This window comes from Cuculus canorus, chromosome 1 (assembly GCF_017976375.1).
Source record: "Cuculus canorus isolate bCucCan1 chromosome 1, bCucCan1.pri, whole genome shotgun sequence".
NCBI lineage: Eukaryota > Metazoa > Chordata > Aves > Cuculiformes > Cuculidae > Cuculus > Cuculus canorus.
Genome location: NC_071401.1, coordinates 145,363,978 through 145,379,737, shown reverse-complemented (window position 1 = coordinate 145,379,737; position 15,760 = coordinate 145,363,978). Strand labels below are relative to the sequence as shown.

The window sequence follows — 15,760 nt, the reverse complement described above, 5'->3', positions numbered from 1 at the left end:
AAATTCCAGATTTATGGATGGTAGGCTAATATATATACATAAATTGAGTTTTTAACTATTATACTTAACTGTTCGTCATTCCTCGTCACGTGAGAAGAATTAATGAAAGCTGTATAAACTACAAAGGCAGTTTAAGATATTCCATCATATTGCTGCATGGGATTTTTCAAAGAAATCAGGCAAGCAAGGTACAATAAATCACAGTGAGATTTTAGATAGCTAGTCTAACCCAGCTAGCTTCTTTGAAAAATCCCATCTTTAATGAGATCATTGAAGTTAAGAAATCTTCATGACAGACTATGTCAATAGGAAGAGCCATACCACATATTCTTGGGACTCACTGCTCCACAGGAAGAGTTTGTGACTTTATTACTTCCTTGTCTTAAGGGTGCAACCAGCCTCCATGTACTAAAGATGATTGACATTGTCTTTAAAATTTTTGGTGCACTGATTCTGGGCTCCTAAGGACTAGGCGTAAAAGGATCCAGTTTAATATGGAAAGATAAAAAATTTACTCTGATTTCATTCTGCCATTGAAGGATGTACCAATTAGCAGTAACGTAAAATCATACCCTGAAATTCTTCAATAATCTTTAGACAGTACTTTTCTGTAAATCTCCTCTCTTACTTGCATCTTCAAAGGATCTGTTGTCTGTGAGTCTGTGATAATAACTTAATAAAAAAGGCAATAAGCAGCTGTCTTGTTTATGATGTGATTATAAGGTAGGACATATTGTGTATAAACAGCATTGCTGGGAATATATCTCTACTAATGGAAGGTATCCCATAATTTAATTTTAACTTCATAACTTAATTCCTCCCCACTACAATCTTTAAAACTATCATAGATAACTTTGTAAGTTATTCAATAATTTTAAGCTGAAAAATATCAAAAACCACATCACATCTTTTTCTAAACTCTTTGGAGGGAATATAGAAGTTCAGAAAATTTAACTTTCTAACTGACTATTTTTCTTCTTTTCAATATCATGGTTTTATCAAATCGTTCTTCCCTATATTTTTGTATACTCAGGTTATTTATAGGTAAACGAAGTAGGTAATTTTTGAAAGTTAAACATTGTTAACAACTAAGTGCCAAACTGTACAATTGAAAGTTCAATCACATGCTTGAGAAAAAATATTTTGAAAAATGACATAAGACAATGTAGAAAATATATACATCATATCAATATATATATAATAATTTAGAACTGTATCTGATAATGTAGGGTTTATGATGAAATTGTAAACTGAGAAAAGCCAAAAGTTCAGTTTCAGAACTGAAAAAATATAGACATGTAGGTAAAATATACAGCTAGTAAGGACAGAATGAAAAGAGAAAGCGGAACTGAAGAAACAGGACTTAAGGTAGTTCTGGTCTGACAATATTTTCACACTTAGTTTTGGTATTTATTTACTCACTCCAGTGACAAAAAGAATAGCAGTCTCATAGAGTAAGATCAGCTGCGCTGAAGTGAATGAGACTTGAATCCTTCATGCACATCATCAAACAATTGCTTGCTAGATTCTCATCTGCAACTTCTAGACAATCTGTCTGCTCTTGATGGGTCGCACCAGTTGTTACTGGGGATACAGTTTAGAGGAAAGCTAAGTGCACAGCTCTGTCTATTGACTGGTTTGGATTACATTGCTTTTATTAGTTATGATGAAACCTGAAAAAGTCTCAGTTCCATTTGTAGATCTGGTATCCATATCTCTGAGCAGACAAAGTTGTTTCTGTTATCTGAAGAGATTTGATCCCAAAATATATGAAATTTCATTGTATCAATTAGTTTCATTTTTTTCAGAAAGAACTGTATCTTAAACACTGTACTACTGTAAGTTGTTCTTTATAAATTATATGGTTCAATATCTGTAACACCATCCCCCAAATATTTTTCTTAGATTATGCCATAAGTGAAGCATTTACTGAATCAGCATATACATCATAAATTTGGTTTCTGTTTTGTCTTTCTTTGGAAGGCTGCAAGTGTAAGGTAAAGCCAGGGGGAGCCTACATCAGACTTTCAGCTCAGATCAGCTGTGTCTGCTTTTGAACTTCTTCTCCTGGTCAGTCCCTTCCCATCACAAAGTTCTGGAGTGCATAGCCTGGTTTCTTTTCAGATGATTCCACGAATACATGAGATTAACTCACTCTTTTCAGATGAAACTGGACTGGAAAATGGCTATTAATGGGCCACAAGTTAAGCATGCCACAAGTCAAGGCCACAGGACCAGACTGGAGCTCAGTTTGTGAGACTCCCTCACAAAAATCATGTATTGTGTGTTCACTGCATTCTCAGAACTGACAGTTTCACCTTTAAGGTCTGCTCCTTTTGAGTCATTTTTCCGGTAGCAATTCAGTGTATCTTAAATGGAAAGGACACTCCAAAGGATGTTACTGGTTTAATTTTTACATTCTTTTTTCAAACTTATCATTCCTTGTCTTCTCAGAATCTTGAAAAATACTTTGCTTTACCACTCTGTCTGAAAATTCAGTTTCTATTTTGCATCTGCTGAAAGCTTCTGATAAACAAAGGATACACAATGTATTTTGTTAAATTTCCTTCTTCTTTGTACTACTGCCATCAGTTCATAGGTGTGTTAGTTGATCTTTACTTACTTCTCTGTGTTTGGGATTAAAATTTACAAGGTATTTTGAGATACAAGACTGGTATCTATTCAGAGAGATTAGGCTCATAATTCCCCCTGAGATATAATTTATTCTAGTCTAAGGATAGCAGTAATTTGGAAAAAATACAGATTTCGGTTTTAAATTTTTTTTTGTCATTGAATATAAATCAGTGTAAAACAATTGCCCTCTTTTCAGTAAATTTGAGTGGTGAATATTTAAGATTCAGAATATGTATTAAAACCAAAATTATGGTAATTTGTCAAATAAGTTTTAGGATTGGCATACATATGTGACAAATTTGTGGCTCTTCTGAGGCAAGGACTTTATTCAAGGAAAGCAGGTCTCACTATAAAGCACTGAAAAGCTACAACAGGACAGGCAGAACAACATCGCTGCCTGTAGCCAAGGCACAGGACTGAAAGATGCAGTGCTCCACCTCATTTACTCCAAAATGGTCGGTAAACTCAAACCCAAAAATCTTATTTCAGACTTTCAGGCTATCTCCTTTTTTACTGAGCTACCTAGATGAAGATAACACTCAATAAAGGAAAGAGAAATAATGATGAAGGGTGGATGTGGGCTTTAAGTACCATTCCTATAAGCCTGAATTCTTATAGCTTGTTTAGGGCTGTGAAAGGTGAATGCAATACTTTGTCTAATGTGAATTGATCTGCTTCTGTGGATCAGTAATAAAACCAGTTGTTATATAATGAGTAACGAAGAAGGAGTAAAGAAGCAGTGAGCACGGAAAAAAAGTCTCGTCCTGCCTTATGACAGCAGAAAAATCATTTATTCTCCACATCTACCATATAATCACTGAAAAATCGGAATACTAGTTAAGTGTCTACAGTCCTGGGGTTTGCAGAGAATCAATGTGGTATTACTTTTGTGACAAGTGGATCTTCAAACAAAAGAACAACCTATGCTCAAAATACATTGTAAGACTTTGAATAGTGGAATGTGTTTTCTCCTAATAGTTCAGAGCAAAGGAACTCTTGAAACTGTAGTCATGAAAACCTAAGCAAGAAGTGGAGCCCCTATTTAATTCATATCAACCTCTCTGCTACCACAGTTAGCTGGTAGAAGAATCCAGAAGTTTAAAATGGTAGAATATAGGTGATGAAAGACCTGAGCCTCTTATCAAAACCGAAGTCTGCAAGTCTTAACTGCACACTCTGAAAAAAATAAGGATAAATATCCTGAAAACTACAGATAGAGAAACAAAATACTCAGAGTTATATTTTGTTTGTCTCACTGTCAAAACATTATTAATTGCAAGAATTATTTAAAATTTGTGAATGTTTGCATTTTTAAATAGTTTCTTAAATAATTAGGGAAGTTAATATATGCCTGAGCAACTGTTTTTTGTGAATAATAGACTCATGTAGTCACTTTCACTATACAGATGACCTCTGATTATATTTCTTCAACATTCATTTGGAGAAAATAATCTCTACTATGTAATTTTCATCAAGAATTTAACGTAATGTTAATGTAATAACATTTTGTTGTAATAACTCTTCATCAATCACTATTTCTCTACGCTGTCATTGGCATACTGCTCCCTAAAAATTGACATTCATCTAGGAATAAAAAAGTAAAAATGCACACATGAATTATCTATTCCAAATCTTTCTACTGAGCAGCTGAAATTTGCCCAGATACAAGGGAAAAGAGAGATGTTCTTCAAAGGACTGAGTTTTCTGTGAATGTTATATTGAAGACATTATTTTAAAGTACAAAAAGCCCACCAAATATTGCTTCTCAGAGACACACCTGTGGGACTTTCTGCAAAACACAGTCCTCTGAAATATCACAATTCCTCATTTTGATCTGATGATAGAAAGGAGTTACGAAAATGGAGGTGATTTCAAGAATCTATTTTCATTATTTTATTCAAGAATCTATATTTTCTTTTCAAGAAAATCTAGGAAGTGATTTCAACACAGGGCATCCACCTGGAAGCCTGCTGTCTGCTGATTTCAGGTGTCAGGGGAGAAGGTTCTCATCTTGATAGACGAGAAACTGTCCATAATCCAGAGATGTAAAAGCATGACCTGTAGTGCAACACTATTTCTTGACTAATATAGTTAATTAAGATACCTAGTTAGCTGAATTTACCAGAAGACTTATTAAAGGGTTGCTGTGCCTGCTAAGGTAGAATAGCCTCCAGTCTGCTGGTTGGACCTAGTAGAAAAGCCATGGAGCAGGACATTCGTAGGGTGTACATTGGTATTTGGTTACATTCTTTTTAAGATGCTGGGAATTACCTTCCTTTCCCCATGTCAGTATTGCCAGTCACACACAGTGGTCAACTTTTGGCGTCCATTAAGCTGATATTGTGACAGTGCTGTGTGTTCATATGGGTTCTTATCTCAAGATGGAATTGTTCATCAGTAAACAGTTTTCTAATTAACCAATCTTTTTCAGACTCTCAAATCTATCTCACCATATATTGCATTACTGAATACTAGAAAAGTACTTAAAATAATAAATGTAATCACTATAAAATGAAAGATGATGCAAAATTAAAACTTTAGTAATCCCAAATGACACACCGGGCACTTGTTTACAAATGTCTTTGGAAAGCAGTGTTGCAGGGAGGACAAAAATATTTGATTCAGGTTCAGTTTAAAGTAGAAATAATTTTAAGAGTTCCCTGTTTCTTGCAGAACAAAAATCATAAGTTTTGATGTATTTAATCAAAACATGACCCCATACAAATATGATATTCTTGGTGTCTATTCCCATCAGGATATAACTTAAGTAGGTCTTGACTGAGTGGATATAGCTAGTCTGTCTATAGACTCAATTTTGATTCACTTACAGATATGGAAGAAGGTGTCATTTCAGTCCAAAATAGGATCATTTCCCTTGATCCTCCCCTGAAAAATAAAAAGGACCCCTGGAGGGCTTTAAAATTTTAAAAATGTTTAAATGTCTTCGCATATCTGAATGCTGTTTGAAATACAATGCGTGGGGAAAAAAGGAACTAAATAAGTAAGGAACCTCTTACTATGATGTCTCTAATTCGGATGCCGCCAGGGTGAATGGTACATGTTAAATGAAAGCTTTCTCATGCTGTAGTCTGATAGCAATGCTGAGGACATAATGTGGAATACACATTTTGGGAAATTTAATCTAAACAAAACTTCCGAAGTTTGCATGGGTTCCTCAAAGCAGTACAAAAAAAAATGAAATAAAATTTAAAAATGAAACACCCAAAGGGGATGTTTTGTATAGTTCCACATGTAATAGGCAGTCACTTGTTAGATGATAAATTGACCCTCTCAGATGGAGCTAGCATCATTCACCGTTCTTATAGCCCAAGACAAATATTTGTTTTTCAAAGAAGTTTTGGCAATAGTATTTGGGCCAGCAGTGTCTAATAGGAAAAGGGGCAGGGACTGCCGTAAAGAGATAAAAGATGCTGGAGATAAATGCATAGAGAACGTCTCTATGAAAAGAGAGGTTTTTTCTCAGTAATATTCAGAATCCAATTATTCCTTGGCCAACCTATTGACAGTAAGGTAATTTCTTCAGGAAAATATTAACATATCTGACCTTTAAAAAAAGGTTGAGATATTTGACCTTTTATAATTGGAAGGTAGAAGGATTATAATGTTTTTCTTCAAAACAGTTTTTCTAAAAAACTCCAAATGATTAGGAAAACAACCAGAAAGCTGAAGAAAGTAATTGTTATGATGCCTCGAGCTAGCAAGCAACAGATTTGTCTGAAATCTGGAGAAAGCATCAAAAGCTTTACATCAAAGCTGGTAGTAAAGAAATGCATGTGTGACCTGAAGCAAGTGGAGCTAATTTTTGAAATTCTGCTTCCCTGGTGAAGAAGGAATATAGTTTAGCTGAGGACTAAGATACCTCAGTCAAGGAAATGGCAGTACCCAGATCTTGCCATTAAGTATGTAAGATGAACATGGCATGTCACCATTTGCCCTTCTGCATTAATTTCAGCAATAAAACACTATTGATATGAGGCCTTAGTACCTGGAAAGAGACAATGACTTTGAGTATAGTGTTTATATAGAGCAAGCTTACAATAAGATTTTAAAAGGTTAAATATTTCTATTTGAATCTGTAAGTGGAGAAGAAAGAGAAAACTGTGTACTTTCTGTACCTGAATACTATGCCTGGTACAATTGAAGAGGAGTCCACAGATGAGGTACACATTATTTATTTTCAGTGGCAAATGTCACTTTACAAAATGAAAAACTTTCAGCAGAGGAAATATTAATGTCTCTGGATGGGGCTAGAATATTAAACAATAAATGTTACTACTAAACTCTGCAGAAACCAGATCACAACAGCTTTACAAACGAAGACAGTGCTAACAAAATGCAATCCACTTCGGTTCAAGAAACTTAACTTTTAGGCTAAGTATGAGAAAACTCAGTGTCAATCTCATGCTTCCTTGGAGTCCTCAAGCTTTACTTAAAAACTGCAGCATGGCTTGTTCCCTCGATGCATGTTTCCCAGTTGAAACAATATCTTCCCTCAGGTAGATCAGTGAGCATCCGGGCAGTCCAGTTTTATTGACTTTGTGATCTTGCACAAACAGTAATGTAGATTCAGGGCTCACTGAAACGCAGTGAACTCACACTGCAGTCTTTTCCACAGGACATACTAATACATTCATAGGAATGTCATAGGAATGTGCTACATATGAAACTTGTATCCCTTGGAAAATATGATTTAAAGTGGTGGAAGAATTCAGAATTTATTAGAGAAAACAGATATGTGAGCTTGCAGGCACAGAGAATAGGAAACTAGGCTGGAGAAGAACAAATAAAAAAATGCAGTAAAAATGTAATTTTAATGTAAGTTGGAAAATTCTCTTTGGCTAGTGTTATCCATGATGAAGTGAGGTTTTAGGAGTTTTTTTTCTGATTCTTCAATGCCATTATGAAAATAATTCCCAGAATAAGTGCTTTCTTTTTTAATTCGTGAGCATTTTCTGATACCATCTTTTCTTCCTCCTCCTTAAGCTAACAAAAGCTGTAACCTTCTTACCACTCACAGAAGCCTCATCTTGTAACCTCTGCAAATCTCCATCTGATTGCAAAATGATCAACAGAACTCTTCATTATCCTCCTCTTTGATCTTTGCTAAATAGATTACAAGTAACACTATGTGCTTTAAGAGCTATTTTCTCCACTCTTTTCTTCCTCTGTAATGGTATACCAGCACTGACTGTCTTAGGAAGCATATCCTAGTGAATGTATATTACAATTCTTTCAGTATTCAGAGAATTTATTTCCTACTTGTTCATAATCCAGCACTCTTGGTTATCCAGGTTTTAGTAATTAAATCTAGTCTACAGCTGGCATTTTAAAAGCAGTACCACTAGCATTGTTTGCAATGCAAATTTATGCAGAAACAGTATACTCTCATTACAATGTCTTATCTTAGTTTTGACCAGAGCTCCTGCAAACATTTTCCAAAAACATTCTCCCAGCTCATACAATACTGGGTGATAGACAGTAAATCTCCAGTGTTAACTGAGTTTTGCAATTTGTAAGTAACAACTAAGGCTCACAGTTTTATATGCCTTCATAGAAGAGGTTGCTATTACATGCAGCAGTTCTGCATCAGTTCTCAGCCACAACTAAGTAATATTAATTGTTTTCTTTATCATTTGGGTTTGGGTTTTTTTTTGGGGGGGGGTTGTTTGTTTTTTTTTTGTCTACATAGCCAAATTTCTCCTGTTTTTAGGGCTCTGTAGCACTTTGGCATGAATGGTGGTGCTGCGTCTGGCATAGCTCCTACATAAGTCACATACAACACTTCCGTTTTGTGGCCAGCTGGCCTAAACAGATAATTTTGGGGTTTCCATGCTTTCATTACTGCACCTTGATGCTATACACAGAATCGTCTTAGTAGCCTTCCTAGCAAAATTTTGTTATTATTACTTGATTTACTGCAGCAGACAGTCATTCTCAGAGTTAACTTGAGTTTCCTGTGCTAGTAAAGCATAATTTCATCTTTGTTTTTTTCTACCTCAAAAACACACAAAATACCTTACCTGTAATGGAGCTTTTCCTTGATTTCGATGTCCTCCTTAGCTGACAGAGGAAGATCATTAGGCAAAGATAGGAAAAGGTTCTGCTGGTATAAAGCTGCACTGTCTTTGCGCTCCTTTAGAAAGATGCATTCGTTTTTTTTCGTAGGGCTGACAGCAAATGTGCCATTGCCAATGCTAAAATCAACACCAAACTCTTAAGCCTGTCTGCTGTCAAAATCCTCATTCATGGTTCCAGTATTTAGCTGTGATTTATGACTTGTACCAAAATAAGTATTCCTTAATGTATATTCATGAAATGTAATTACTTCTGCTTCCCCAAAGTTCCCCAAGAAATACCTAAAGCTTCTGTTTCTGTACGAGCTTTGTTTCCCCAGCCTTTTACAATGTTCTGAAAACAATCCTAGGAAGATTTTACTGCCCTCTTCACAAATAGCAGCTGTCAGCATTTATCCCCTCTTTCACTTGTTCTATTGTTCTCTAAGCTCAGAAAGTTCACCTGGTTTCTGCCTTTCAGAGCTGGGTAGGCAGGTAGGGTGCATTCACTGTCAGGAGCCTCTATGGCTGCAATTCGAGATACCTGCTGGCAGGCATAGGACAAGTTCAGTTCAGGAAATTTTATCCCTTGCCTGTTTTATGATGCAATTTTTTCATTTGGGAACTAAACATAGATCCATTTCTGGCTTGAACTTTATCTTGGTTTAATGCTATTCTCAAGTTATAACACTTCTAACTGCTCTAGAGAATACACACACCCAAATGAATTGGACTTTACTGAATCATTCCCTGATTTTGCAGTCCATTCAGCTGAAATTCAGAGGCCTGGATTCTTACTGCACTGCTGTACACATGACAGGGACCTAACTTTAGGTTCACCATTTCTTTGCCCGTCAATTTTTATTTCCTTTCTGAAACATTCACCAATCTTTAGTTTAGACTAATAGGTGCAACTCACTATCACCACAGAGTGGAGGGGGAGACCATTGCTTGTCAGTTATAAACTGAGAGTTGTTTACATAAATGCAGTTGTTAAGGAAACCACTCTGTATGCTGTCTCTTCTTATCCTTAAAGATTAGGTCTATAAGCAGAATTTACAGTAGTAAAGTTTATTACAGCTACAAAAAAATTACAAGTGGAGTCCATTGATTCAGATTTACTGCCCTGTTGGAAAATAAATACTCGGACTCTTCACCGTGCTTCTCATTTTATAACTCTTAAGGGAATATATATTCCTTGTCTTCCCTTTTTAAGCACAGAAAATTCTCCCATAGCAGTCTATTACATTGTACTAATAAGTAACACATCCAACTATCTATACCATTAAATGGTGTCCAGTAAGCCTTTTTTTCAAGTAAGATGTATTTTTGTTCATCTCCAAGGGGACATTTAATTCACTGCCTTTTTCTGCCCATATTTGATCTTTAGTGGGTCTGCATAGTCCTCACTTCACTTGTAGAGACAGGTTATACTTGCCTATATTCTCACACTCACCTGGATGCAGCATAACACAGCACTTTCAGTTTCCATGTGCAAAATTCTGTTTAGCCTTGCAAATCCTTCCTCCTCACTTCCCACTACAACCCTCACAGGCACCAGCACCTGCCCCTCCACAGCTCCTGGCGTGCCACCTACATTGCACCATGCCAACATGGAGCCCCTCTTCTTCATGCTTTTCTTGCACCAATGCATCTAAATGCAGCTCAATTCCTTCTGAAGACATCTCAGACCACTTGGCCAGAATTTGTGTGTTCAGACCTCAGTCAACATACTCTTCAGCTGAGACCATTTTGCCGGATCTGCCCATTTCTTTCCAAGCATCAGCATCTTTTATTTGTGAATTCAGAAGACATGACTGTCATTTCAACTTAGTGTAGTAACAGTTCCTTCTAATAGACAGTGTCTAACAACTTCTTTCTAGCTATATCACACCCTCAAAAAGTGAATTGTAACGTGATAAAAGTTTTCAGAAAAACAAGTAACAGAAAACTTTGAAGGCTACAAAAACACCAAACGGAAATATTTCCTAGTTGCTTTCTGATATGTTTCATTTTACTTGCATGAAGTATTAAAAAGTATTTACTGGTTTTAGAAAAAATTCACAGGTACTTCTTATTACTTCGTGGTTAATTAAACATTTCTGCTTTACTTCATGGAGGAAGTCATCAGAAATGATGTATTTCAAGCCAGAAATTCACCCTTTATTTGTCCATATCTTCTACAAAATTTGTACACAAGTATTGTTACAGTTAAATATAGACTGAATATCATCCTGGTTTTCATTAAATTGTTACTTTCCAAAACTATAGCTATTTAACTTCTGAGTTTTTCCTTTTAAAATTTCTTCCTCATGATAAGTTTTAACTTTTTGAAGTTTTGACAGACACAGAAACGAAAAAAAAAGAAAGCAACACTTCTTCAAGAGAGATTGACAGAACAAACTTGTATTTGTAGAGTCCTAAGCAATAACTTCCACTATGTCTAACTGAAATATAGCACTGCAAATATCCAGATTATAACCGAATCTAAAAACCTGGACCTTGCAATATGCTTCTTCAGAACTCCTTAAATTACAAGGAGGAAACAGACAACTTCTTAAAATGTTAATTGTTTTCTCTGCTTTTTCTCAATCTAGCAGTGGACAGCTACTGTGATTTATGAAGACATTTTGATAAAGTTGTTTCATGACTTCTGTCACACAGATTTCAAGGTAGTCTGACTCTGGAATTATTTTTATGGAGTTCTCTTATCTGCTGTTCAAAATAATAATGAAAAAGCTTCTTCTGTTTCTTTGGAGTGAAATATCTTTTATCTCCTGAAAATAGCTGAAACATCCAACAGGAAGGGGAGGAAAATAACTAACATGTTGAGCTGAGTGAAACTAAAACAATTGGAAAGTAATTTACGCTAAATTATTGGTTATATTGAACTTCGTTTTCCTTTCATCTTCTGAAAAAAAGAATCAAAGAGCTTCAAATATTTCCAAGGTACCTTTGGCGTTGCATATTTCATTATCATGCAATCATCTTATTCATTTTAGCTGCCTCCTTTTCCTCCCCAGAACTCCAGCGAGGATTTATGTTTAGGGAGCTGTGAAGCGTAATATAACCCTATCAGTCTATTACATGTGGCACACAAAGGAAGAGCTCACTAGCAGGGAGCAGGTTGTGCTCCACTGTGCTTGCTCTTCTAAGCACAGTACCAATGTGCTTAGATGACAGCTGTGACCTCTCTTTGGAGCAGAGCTATATGTGGCAGTGGGACAGGTGCTTGGGGGTCCCTACACCCAAAAGTCCTGCTGTGTTTCCTTTCACCAGGCAGAAAAGGCACCTGCTGCAAGCAGCGCTCTGATTCTGGATCCATTTTGCCCCGGAGACGAGTGAAGTTTAATATTTACTCTTGAATGTTCGATGACCTTACTGAAAATGAGAAGTTGTTTTTCATTCTTTAGGTGAAGAATGTGTATCACGTAATCAGTATTAATTGGCCATCTTTGCAGAAGTGTCAGGACCTCAGTAGGCATGTAGGTCTTGGCCACTATACCTTTAAGTGTTGTTCCCTTCACCTTAGATCTGAAATACACCAAGACTGTTAGGAAGAACCGTTCTGCTGTCCTTGAAGTACTTCTCCTAAGGTCAAACACAATACTTGCCTCAAGGCTACAGAAGTCTGAGCGTTGCTTCTGCCTTTAAAGGAATTGCATATTGGTCAATGTTTCTAAAAGGCAGTGATACATTTTGTGGCAGTGACTGTAGATCAGTTTATTTTTCATTATAATTACTAAGCAGCAGTCGAACTGAAGAGTCTCAATTGGCAAATAAAGTTATTTTGAAATTCAGGGGATATTGCAAAATACTGTTGCTAACCAAGTGACTCCTCTTCCTGCCCTGGTGAGTTTCAGGGATTATATTTAAGGCAGAATTTCTTGCCATAGTGAGTATGTACTCTTTTGTCCATGGTTTAGGACTGTTGTTCTCTCTCACATGGAAGTCCTGATGGACAAGCTCTGTCACGTGCTCTGAACAAAGAAAGATAACACAATTCCACCTTAAACAGGACAGCAAGGCAGAGGATCAACCTAAAGGTTTAAATGGCTTAAAGTATGGTACATAGACCTGTAAAGAGACTCGTTCTGCAGAAGTACATATATAGTCAGTATTATAGATGGAGATCAGCTACTATCTATTTGCGGTGTTGATTAGAAATGAAGACCCTTCGATTAATAATATGTAGCTCAAATTAATTCCATTAAAACCACTTCTAATTCAGTAACAGGCAGGAAGAAATCACTGTTTCTTCAATGAAATCATCTTCCTTTTTCAAGACCAATAATAAAATATTAAGCCAACATGATCTCCATAAACTATGAACCATCCATGCATGCACTCTTTTGATGATTACACACTCTACATTCTCATTTTTCATTTGTGTTGCTGGTTTATATCCTTCCTGCAACAACTTTGCCATTGCATTTTTTACGATGTTGTGTATGACTGGCCACTCTTGCAGATTCTGTTAGCATCCAGTCATGTCCGTATAAAGGAGAATATGTGACAGACATAGGAGAATTGCCATATTCACCTCAGTCCTTATTAGGAAATTAAATTGTTTTAAGAGGCAGGAAATGCTGAAAAACCTGAGATCATGAGTGTTAAGAGTACTTTCAGTTGGAAGATTAATTCTATGTTAAGCATAGTTGTTGAGCCAAAAGACTAAAATGATCAGTCTGTTTAAGTATTGTTCTCCTTCTTAAAAGTCTTCCTTTTTCCAACAAATCTGTACTCCTCAGTATTTGAAGATACCATAGTTAAAAGTGCTCCATCGTAGATATGCAAGTGGGGGCAGGAATTATTAAACTGATTTTACAAATTAATAACCTCTAACATGAAGTGTCTAAAATTCACTGCAATCAAAGCTGAGAAAATTACCTGGTTCTCATAATAACCAGTTTAATGTCATACCTGTTGAACCATATTGCTTCTTTGAGACACTACTACACCAGAATGCTTAAGATGCTCCTGTAATTATACATTTGCAAGTTTTCATAAGAAATGTTTTCTTTGATAATTATACAAATTATACAATTGCCTGTTGCAAAATCCATTTGGATATTTCTGTCAGCTTTGTATCATTGAAACTTCATGTAGTATTACAGGGATTTTAAGCATCTGTGAAGTTACATGTTTTTCTTTAGGAGAATACAGCACAGGTTGATACTTTTCCCAGTTAAATACTTATGTATCAAAGTCATTTTCTCACAAATTATAATAATTTTATAAAGATATATTTTTAGAAACTAAAAAGCATGTATCACAGCCAGTTTCAAGCCTAAAAACATTCATGAATTATGCTTACAAGAATGGAAAGAAATATGTTTCACAATGACAAAGACAACTTGCAGAAACACAGGGCACTTCTGTGTCTGTCTATTATTACTCTTCGGTAATTTTCCTATGCAAATGCCTAAAGACTAGGAGTGGTAATAGAAAGAAAACAAAGAGAGCAAGAGGTATAATGGAAGGGACAGAAGAAGAAAGAAACAATTGAATTAATAAGGAGAGGACTCAAGCTACAGGATTCCCATGATTAATGACTTGTTAGAATGTAAAAAGTCAAGTATCAGAGTGTTCACACCAGTTAGCTCTTCTCAAGAGGATAATCTTCATCATGATCCTATGTCCAGGTTAACTCACAGGAGGACAGAGAAGGTTATTTTCCCTATCATATATGCAGGTAAGAGGCCCCTAAAACATTAAGTAGTAGTATAATTCGCAATATTATCATATAATTTAATCAGAAGTGGGCCAAAGCAGGTAGTACATCAGATGTTGATAAAATCTCCTCTGGTGAGACAAGACAGTGTGGAAATGCATGCTTGAAAAACACATAAAGCCCCCCTTTCCTCATTGTTAAAAGTAACAGGTGTGATTTTTCATAATATGAGTTTTGCTGGAAGATGAAATTGTGCACAACATAGAATCTCTGGAGAAGGAGCTCTCTAGAAAGTTTGCTTTGCTTTTCTTGACAGCTGATGGATACCTGCAGAGTTAACCACATTTTAACGCAGTTTATAGGGTCATGGATGCACAGAAAGCTCAAAAATTAATTAAGAAAAAGATCCAAAATACAAATTAGATAAATAATCCATTTATTCACTTATGTATTGTTGCTTGAAATTATATTGAAAAATTATGTCACGAGACCCTGCATGTTCCTGGTTTCAAAGACAACCTGACATTCTTTTCCTCCTCCACTTCTTTTTTAAATGAAGGAATTTACTTGTGGAAGTGTTCTGGTTGATGAAACTCTGCCATACTATTCTATTATAACACATTTTTATTCACAAAGAAAGAAAAGGTTATTGCACATGTCACGTCTTTATTATACATGACAAGCTGTAAAATATGTATCCTAAAAGGAAACAGAAAGTGACATATCAGATTACCTGTCCATTATCCACGACAAGAGCTCAGATGCTGTATGACAAAACAGTACTGAGTGGACACTGACATTCCCTGATGATTAGTTCGTTTTTGCATTTACTTCCCAGAGGAAAGGATGTTAAACACAGAATTCCGCAGGAAGTATTGGAGACTGATGTAAGTGGTGTCCCCATCAGTGGGAAAAGCTGTCACACCATTGTTGGACTCTCTTACTTAACTTGAATTGGAGAGAAACTCTATAAACTAAGCAAATAATTTTTGCTCTGGTCAAAGCCTTTATCCATATGTAATGTGGCTGCACACAATTTTGACAAATGTGTGAAAAAATACTTAGAAACCCCTTTCCCAAAATATATAAATGGAAAAATGTTTTCAATTTTAAAATAATTTCCAGTTAGTAATGTGCATGTGTTTATCCAACAGAAGAATAAAGACCTGATTTTATTAGGGTCTTCGAGTACTACAATACTAGCACTCTCTGTATCCTAAACTCAGGAAAAATTGCTTTTATCTACCTGTGAAATTTGTTCTGTAATGTAACTGGCAGGAAAGAGTTTAATTCAGATACTGAAGGGTAAATGTAATCTCCATGCGTAGTCACCCCATGACAATCAAAGATAAAGCCATGCAGGTACCAAGTAAATGCA

The 15,760-nt window shown here is 35.8% G+C and overlaps 1 long non-coding RNA gene across 1 annotated transcript in view; it reads right to left on the bottom strand.

The window, feature by feature from the left end:
- Positions 1-8,814, bottom strand: part of LOC128854196 (uncharacterized) — a 91,666-nt gene extending 82,852 nt beyond the window's left edge. The window contains exon 1 of the long non-coding RNA XR_008453169.1: positions 8,676-8,814. This is a non-coding gene — a long non-coding RNA (uncharacterized LOC128854196). The remainder of the gene's footprint in view (positions 1-8,675) is intronic.
- Between the last annotated feature and the right edge of the window lie 6,946 nt (positions 8,815-15,760).